This window comes from Equus asinus, chromosome 1 (genome assembly GCF_041296235.1).
Source record: "Equus asinus isolate D_3611 breed Donkey chromosome 1, EquAss-T2T_v2, whole genome shotgun sequence".
Lineage (NCBI taxonomy): Eukaryota > Metazoa > Chordata > Mammalia > Perissodactyla > Equidae > Equus > Equus asinus.
The window spans coordinates 89866117-89875244 of record NC_091790.1 but is presented as its reverse complement, the minus strand read 5'-3'; the positions used below and the strand labels follow the sequence as shown (position 1 = coordinate 89875244).

General features: G+C 49.6%; 1 long non-coding RNA gene across 6 annotated transcripts in view; it reads right to left on the bottom strand.

Moving 5' to 3' along the window:
• Nucleotides 1–1204: 1204 nt before the first annotated feature.
• The window catches only part of LOC139041653 (uncharacterized), a 28539-nt gene continuing 20615 nt past the window's right edge, over nucleotides 1205–9128 (bottom strand). For 2 of the 6 annotated variants that reach the window (XR_011497187.1, XR_011497202.1), the window contains exon 3: nucleotides 1210–2894. This is a non-coding gene — a long non-coding RNA (uncharacterized lncRNA). Of the gene's footprint in view, nucleotides 2895–3707; nucleotides 4108–8536; nucleotides 8666–9128 lie in introns of those variants that run through there. The other 4 variants (XR_011497223.1, XR_011497229.1, XR_011497211.1 and 1 more) reach the window with 4 other exon arrangements.

The following is a 9128-nucleotide window of genomic DNA, read 5'->3' as shown; positions in this document are numbered from 1 at the left end:
ACGCTGGGCTCTGTGAATTTTACTTTTCACCCAAAAACTTCTAATAAGTACTACCTAACAGTGAAATTGAATGTGACAAGCATCTGGAACACGGTCAATGTTGTGTAACAATGAAGATTTCCATCTGATTTATCAGTCAGATGACCTGGGGAAGGGTATATTAGCTAAGGTGTAGGTTAAGCTGTTCTAACAAAGAGACCCCAAAATACAGTGACCTAGATAAAACCACACTAACATTTTGGGAAAAAACACTGGGAACTTCTGGTCCTGTTGCCTGTGTTAACTAGGCCAAGAGGCCCATGGTGGGTAAGGAGGTCCTGTGGACCCACTGAGTGGGGCCTCAGAGAAGGGGCTTAGGGGGTCACTTACTGGGCTTCTGCGTTTCCTGTCTATAGTGCAGGAATTAGAGCTGCCCACTGTGATGTTTCCTCCTTTTAATACTATGGCTGGGGCTGTTCTTCTATGAGGCATGACCAAAGTGTAGACCCCTCAGCCAGGAGTTCTCCACTGTGAGGGTTCCAGCAGCCCGACCAGATGGAGGGGATGGAGGGAAAGGTGGCTTTGAAAATGCAAGTTCCACCTACCCGGGTCCCAGTATTTCCATTTTAGCCACTGAGCTTTTATCAGCCAGGGAGCTTTTGCTGGGTTTCAAGCTGCCTCAGGAGCCCTCAGGAGCCGGCCTCAGGCGCCATTAATTAAACCCGCTTTAGCCCGGCAGCATGGCTGCAGGGTCAGAGTGTGGAGGATGCCGGGAGGAAGGGGAGGGTCGTGAAGAAGGAAGGGGAGGGCCGTGAAGGAGCACAGAGCGTGGTGGGCGTGGGGAGGGGTGTGGGAAGGGGTGTGAGGGGAGGGGCTTGAAGGAGCGCAGAGCGTGATATGCGTGGTGACGGGCATGATGGAGGAAAGGGTGGATACATCGGTGCTTTCCTAAGAGCTGTAAGCAGCAGTGACTGTGACTCCTTTCAGCCCTCAGGCCATGGAGCAGTGGGCCTTTTGCTGCAATTTGCGCTTGCCCTGAATCTTTGGGGTGGGGCCTTCAGCCTGGGTGAGGCGTGAAGGGGGCGTTCCTGACGCCACAGGCGTCCAAGTCTTATGGCAGGCACCACTGTCACGCTCAGACTTCTCAGACTTGGTCTCAGGCTCACCTGCTGTCTCTATGGGGCGGCTGTGGACTCTTCAGGTGGGTCGGACTCACTTTGGGGGGCTCAGAGCTGGGGTGGGGTGAGCACAGCTCAGCAGGCAGGGGATGAGGGGCAGGGTGGGGGATGGGGTGGAGGGTTCTGTGGCCATTTGGGGTCTCCTGGAGTGACCATATACAATTGAGAGGCTGCTGTTACCTGTTATCAGATGCATAGGACTAAACTAAATGATAGCGGATGCTTGGAGGTCCCAGAGAAAATTCACAATGGAAGCCTCACTGCAGGTGGGGCAGGCTAGGGCCATCCTTCTGTATAGAAGTATCAGGGAACCTTGGGTTGTGTTTCTGGACCATCTGTCCTTCTACCTTGTAGTGAACACAGGGAATGTGTACAGATAAGAGACAGAGGCTGTACCTGCCGATCCGGGTTCTCTAAGTCTGTTCCATTCTGCAGAATGGTCAGCATGGCTTCATTCAAATAACATACTTATTACTTATATGTATTGAGTGTTTGATGCAAAAGAAGTGCTTTGCAAATTAGCTCATTGGGTTGGTCAACATTTGTAAGAGGTTGTTAAACCATTTCACAAAGGAGAAAGGTAAGGTTCCTATAGGGGAAATGTTTACACATAATCACAGTTATATGTCACAGGCAATTGATATTGCCTGCTGTGTGATGAGTCTGTGATTCACTTTAAATTGGTGAGGAGAATCTAGTTATGTATTCTTAAGTTGACAACCAATAAACTGTATTAAGCGTGCCAGTCTGTAAATGAGATTTACCATATTATTGCACATCATGTGATATTCCTTAATAATGAAGCTAGTATGTATTAAGGCTGTGTACAGACTGTATATACGTTTGCGGTTATGCAAGAATAACACATGCCAGATCAGCACAGGGAAGCGTTTGGCTAGAACCCCAAAGAGGACTTCAGCTTTATATACCTACAGCCTCATTTCCCCAACTCTATCATGTCAACTTTCTGCCCCTGGACTCTGGTAGAGATGTCCCTGTCTGAACCAGAATGTCCACAATGTTTTAGGAATCAGCGACCTTCATGGATGTGGTTCTGGGCTTCACCCAGGAAGAATAGGCCTTGGTGGGCGCATCCTGGCAAAAGCTACACAGAGATGTGATGCTGGAGAACATCATTCATCTTCTCTCTGTTGTTGAGTCTGTCAATAAGGATTTATTTACTCAACAAGTATCCAGAGAAGTTTCCACATATCATGCTCCCCTCAGCTCTCATTTTTATTCTTTCATAACACAACTACGAGAAGGTAACTCTGTTTATTGATTTAATGACATGTAGTTTGCCCCTTCACTAGAATATAGTCTTCTTGACCACAATTTTATGTCTTTGTTGCTGCTCTATTGCCAGCACCCAGAACAGTGCTGAAAACTCAATGGATTTTTTTTAATAACTAAAAAATAAGATTAAACAGTTCCTAAGTAATTATTCTGTTCTAAGCAGTAAGCCCAAAGTTTGAGGCCACAGTAGAAAAAACCACCAGGCAACATAAATTTAGGTTATTCTGGATTAACTAGAAACATTTAATTCCTCATTTGTTGAAAACACTGGGAATCTTTACTCTGTGAGCTTGCTCATGCACATCCACGAGTTCCTCAATGCTTTTGGCTTGGTGTCATGGTGTTCCTCCTGCTCTGCTCAAGGACTTACAAGGTTTTCTTCAATGCTCACTTAGTCGTTCATTGAGATCCTGTCCTTTACTTGAGGAATATGTATGGTTCCTAAAAGACAATTCAAAATTCAAGTGGCTTTTCCCCATGAACAGGGTGGCAGGTCTGCAAATAAGACAGAATTTCCCATTGGAGCAAGGAGAGGAGTTGTGGAGGGAAGAAAGGGGATTCCCACAAGGCCTGAGGCTGGGTAAGCTCCAGGCATGTGTGTTCACTATGAGGAAAAGCCTAGTCAGTGAGGGATCAGGACCTTGGTAATGCCAACTGCAGATTTCCTTAAGTCCATGGTCTTTTCAGGAAAGTATGGGAATCCAGTGGGGAAAAATTCTCAATGTTGTCATTATTCCTAGCATTTATCAATGTCTTTTATTCATAGTTTATGTCCTCTTTGGATTGAAAGTTTCATATTGTGAACTTTGCCCTCATCCCTTCCCCTTGATGATTTCTTCTCTCATAACCTTACCAAAATCCGTCTTAGTTTTCTCTTCAATCTTGAGAACATTTTGTAATTGACAGTGCCCTAAAACATGTTTCTAGACACTAGTGCATTGCTCCATTTCACATTCTTGCCCTGTGTAAGGGTCAATATTTGCCTTGCATGCTGTACAACACTTTGGTTCCCTAATGCCTCTTGAGAAATTTATTTTTTAATTGACTTTAGGCAGGAGAAGTAACCTTTAAAACCAAGAAATGGTACCTATACCAGATATCTGCAGGAAGGATCCATCTAACTGCACAGTGATGGTAAGTTTCTTGGGTTGAACCCTGGTCCCCTACGTTAGAGGCCTGGGAATGGGATGATTACTAGTAAAGCACAATAACGGGACTATAATTTGAGTTGGGAGTAAGTGCCATCCCAGCAGAAAGTTTTGCATAATTTTAATTTAGGAAAGATATTGACCTGAGCTCAGAGCTACAACCTGAGTTCTTATAAAAGGAAAATTGTATAAACACGGCTCAAATACCTAGTCTATGAAACACAATGATGTTACAAAATTAACCAACTGTACAGTTGAGGTGTTATAAAGAGGAAATCTCTGGGCTGGTCCAGTGGCACAACAGTTGAGTTCACACGTTCCACTTCAGTGGCCCAGGCTTCACGAGTTTGGATCCCCAGTGCAGACATGGGACCACTTGGCAGGCCATTCTATGGCAGACGTCCCACATATAAAGTAGAGGAAGATGGACACAGATGTTAGCTCAAGGCCAGTCTTCCTTAGCAAAAAGAGGATTGGCAGCAGATGTTAGCTCAGGGCTAATCTTCCTCAAAAAAAACAAAACAAAACAAAAGAAGAAGAAATAATGCATGCAAGAGAGTAACACACCGTGCATATGTAACTTACATAGGGAAGGTTTTTAACCAGGAACTATGACTGACTGATTAGCCTAGAATTCATACATAGAGAAAAGAACAAATGAACGTCTGTGGGCAGTCTTTTAAGTGCCTCTTATCTCCTCCAATAAGCAGAAATCTCACGTTGGGGAAGAACCCATTGAACAGAACTAGTGTGAGATGTTTTCACTCACAGGTTCACAGTGACTTAACATATGTGAAGTCACGTGGGCCCAGGAGGCCCACCTCTGTAAGCTGTTGGACCAACTGAGGCAGCAAAGCCATGAGGAAACACTGAAGTTTCACCTGGAAAATACCCAAGATATTCTCCAGAACATGAAATACTGGTAGGCAGACCAGATTCAAAAAGACAGAAGGGGATGGCCTGAAATCCATAATTAACGTCAGATGAAGCCTGCTTAGGAGCCCAGGGGTGTGCCCAGGAAGTTCAAGATGAAAATCTTGCCTCTAACTTTGGAGAATGTTGTGGACTTTGCTGCTCTGTTCTCAGCCAACTCAGGAGGTTCCAGGGAGAATTTTGATCTGAATAACTTATGGAGGGAGGTTTCAAGGTCATGTAATTTAAACAAGTGCAGTCAAAGAGATGGCTGTAAGTGAGGAAAGCAGGGCTCCTGGAGTGGTGAGAGTCACTAGGCCAGATGGGAGAGATGGGGGGCTGGGGAGGGTGTGGGTACACCAACGATGCACTCCTCGGGTCCCCAAGATGCCAGATGTCTGGGAAGCAGCTGCCACCATGGCCTTTACTGCTGCAGCCACCGCCAGTGCCATTTTCCCAACCACCAAGAACACCACCACAGTAGGCTGGACAGGGAAGTAAGAAGTAGGTTCCAAATTCACCACTGTGGTCTCAAATCTGGACGTGGGAATGTTGGGATTGGGTCTGATAGGAGTCGTTGGGCAAGAGGAATTATCCTGAGGCAGGGGCATGAAGATCCCTGAGCTCCTCTCCAAGTGTCATTTGTTGTATTTGCCTCTGTTGAGCTGAGGTGGATCCCTGCCCCAGAGGTGACCAGAGTCAGCCCACTCCACATGCCACACCACAGGGGGCGCCACCCCACCCAATGCATCCCAGGAGGCTGTGGGACACCACCCCCGCTGCTGGTGCCCTTGCACCGGCTGCTGCCAAGTTCATCATCCTCCCTCAGGAGCCCGGCCTGGGCTGGAAGGAGCCAGAATGTGGAGGGGCTGAGACACAGTTTGGGCACACTAGCTGCCTGGCAGCCTCCTGCTCCAACCAGGCTGATGACAACTGCCAGGGTACTTTCAGGTCTCAGGGCCCTTTTCCCCATCGTAGACCCCAGACAGAGACTCATCCCAGGAAGCTGGAATGGCTGGCCTCCTTAAGACAAAGCAGGCTCCTCCAGAGGATACACCTCTCCCCGTGCCCTGCCACAGTGCACCCAGGGAGATGGCCAGGGGAAGGCCTGCCTTGGCCCTTAGTCATGGATTTCTCTCAAGAGTAGAGCTCTGGGCAGCAGGAGGGCATGGCTTTAGTGACTCCAGAGTGAAGGGAGGTGCCTGCCCCTGGAAGGGCAGGCCTGCCAATTTCCCCACTATTTCCGCAGGGGGCGTGGCATGCCTAGTGTGGCCAAACTCCTTTGGCTAGCATTGTGAGCCCTGTTGACTTGTCAAACATTTACTGCTCCCTGTGTTGAAAAGTTCCTTCCTGATGGGAGGCCTTGTTCTGTCAAACAATAAAGGAGGCCCCGGATGATCAGCATGCAGGAGGGATAGCCTTGCCCTGCCCCCTGGCTCCTGATGGGCAAAGAGGGGCAGAAAGCTATTTTCAAAGGATGGGAGTGGGACCTGAGCAGAAGGGGAGAAGGGGATGTGAGACACAGTTGTAGAAGTTGGGAATCCCAGTTCACCAGCAGCTGCACCCAGCCACCACCAGTGGGCTCCCCCACACTTTCAGTGCCACAAGGACCTGTCCCTCAGCAAGCCCAAGGGCCTTTCTGAGGCCAGTCACCTTTGCTGTGCATGCGTAGATAGAAAGGAGGGTTTTCCCTCCATGGAGTGGCGCTTCCAGAGTGCTAACAGTCAATAAGACCCATGGGATTTGTCAGTCAGTTGGGGAGGGGCGGGTGCACCCACCATCCTCTCTTCATTTTCCTGAGATCCTAGATCTGGTGAGAGTCACTTGAGGTTTCCATGAAATTAGTGGAGTTCTCACTGTGTTGTAGGGGATCTTGTTGAGGTAATGGCTGGCCTCTGTGATATCAGGTCTTGGTGAGGTCAGAGGGGGGGTCTCTATAATGTCACTAGAGGTTTCTTGGAGGTCATGGGAGTTCTTTGTGTGTTCAGGGAGTTCTCTGTGAAATCAGGAGACCTCACTTTGAGGGAAGAGGGGTTCACTATGAGGTCAGTGGAGGTCTCTGGGTGGTCAGACAAGTCTCTGTGTGGGCATGGGATGTCTCTGTGTGGTCAAGGGGAGTGTCTAAAGTGTCAGGGGATGACTCTGTTAGGTCAGCTGAGATCTCTGTCTGTCAGTGAGGGCAGAAGGGGTCTCTATGAGGTCAGAGGTGGTCTCTGTGAGGTCACGGTGTTACCAAAATCAAAGTGGGTTGAATCCTTGCGAGTTAAGTTGGCATGAGCACACTAAAGCTATTTGGGGACATAAACCTTCCCTCGTTTGTTTGTCTTCCAGCCCTTGACTATTGGGGGCAACTGAGAATGCTGTGTAGTAGCTTCCCTCACTTCATCTGTAGTAAGTTCACAGAAGGTGTCAGTTCACACAAGGGCAGTGTGGAAATTAATGGTAACTAGAGAAGCTCTCCTGATGGAGCGGCCATTTTTGCAGCTGCAGCTGCCACGTTATGTCCTTTGAAGGGCTTTACCATGGATCCCAGCTACTTTCTGGGGGACCTGTACCACTTCTAACAGTTTAAGCATCTCTGGCCCATGTTTAACGTCCATGATTCACTCTGGAGACCTCTGTGGCTGGAGGTCACTTCTGGGCAAGCATGGCTTAAAGACCCATTGGAATCAAGGAAAAGGGCAGCAGAGTTTAAGATATGACAGGATATTAAAGAAATCTGAAGGGTCTCTGGCATCATATCTTGATACTGAAGTATTCTATTTTGGGATAGCCAGAGGCCTCATCAGTCACTGGTAGACTAGAGAATTGATGTAGGAGTCCAAACCCTCATAGGTAGGTCCATAGCCAATTTTTTTGCTTTCTTGATTAACAGGCAGATGGCAGCTACTGCTCTGAAGCTTGGGGGCTACACTTTAACCACGGTGTCCAGCTTGCCCCACTCAAAAGCGTCCGTTTATGGTCGCCGTAGTTTATCAGAGAAGCTGATAGCCCTGCATCCAATGTAAAGAATCCAAGGAAGAAAAAACAGAGCCATCCCTTTAGACACATCATATCCCTTACAGGTCAAGAAGCTGAACATACTTAGCTCACATCTGACTCTATCCTCCTGGGGATAGAATCACACCCTGCAGGATTACCCTTCTCCCCGCCCCCATTTTCGATGCCAATTGCAAGTTCGGGTCGTGACCTGTGCTCCTGACAAAGCGGCCGCGAGACCGCAGGTTCCCACCACCCCCTCCCTGGGTTTGAGGGCTCTGATAGAGCGGCTCACACAACTCGGGAGAACCTCTCCCTTCTGAACAGCCACAGGGAAGAGGTGCATAGAGCAAAACATGTGTGGCAGGGAGGAGGAGCTCCCGGGGCCTCTCTGGGTGTGCCACTCTCCCCGAACCTCCACGTGTTCGCCAACGCGGCAGCTGTCTGAGCACCGTCCTTTCGCAGTCTGACGGAGACTCCATCGCCTGGGCATAGTCGATTACGGTCATTGGCCGTTGGCTACTCAGCGTGACCTTCAGCCCCTCTTGCCCCCGCCCCCACCCCAGGGCTGGGGGTGGGGATGGGGACGGGGACAGGCCTGAAACTTCCAAGGCCCGAATCGAATCGCACAGTTGGTTTCCCCGGCACCCAGCCCCCACCCTTAGGGCTTCTCCAACACTCACCTCGTTAACACCAGTTCAGGTGGCGTTGAAAGGGGCTTGTTAGGAATAACACCAGACAAACCACTTCGCCTTTCTGGCTCTGGACTCGTTTCAGGAACTGAGCCCTAAAGTAATTCTCCTAACCAAAGATGCGCCATGTGGCTCTCGTGTGGGCAATCACAGGACTTTTAGGCACTCGGTGCCAGAAACCAAGGGAAGACATTTACTGTTATAGCCCCAGGAGCGCACAGCATTGAGAGCACTAAGGTCACGGGCAAAGCTAGATTCCCCTGTTCTGAAAACTTACTGATTCCGGGAAAGCTTCCTCTTTATGGCTTCTGGCTTCAAGGGGCATATGTTTTACCCGGGGCCAGCCACCTACCTGCTTCCGTTTTACCTTTCCTGGCGTGGCACCAGCTGCTCACTCCACCTGTCCTTGGGCCCATAGTTCCGAGTTAGCCCTGCTTGAATCATGTAGGGGAATCTCTCGCTTCTCAGGGGCTGCTGTATCCTGCAAGAGGGCCATCAGCTCACCTCCCCCACTTTTTGGCGCTTGGAGCTCGGTTTTCTCCTGTTCCCGGCCTGTGGAGGCCCCTAACTCACAGCGCATGTCCCTCCCTAGAAGGGGGTGGGGAACGGGGCATTCTGGTACACACAGTGAGGAATCCTTCAGCAGTCTGGACCCTGTTTCACAGGTCCAGGGCTCCAGACGTCTCCCGGTCTCTCCCTTTCCTGAGACCTCCTTCAGTTCACACTTTCCTTCAGAAAGGTTTCCCTTGTGGGCATTCCACACCAAGAACACGGCTCCACTAGGGAGCAAAGATTCAGCCTGCTCTCCTCCTTCCTGCCGAGGTCACCGGGGCCTCCCGGAGCCAACCGGGGGAGGGGGCTGTCCCTCAGCCCCATCACGTCTCATCTGTGGTCAAGGGAAACTGCCACGGCTCGGTCTTCTTCGATCCCTTCCCTCCCTGGGG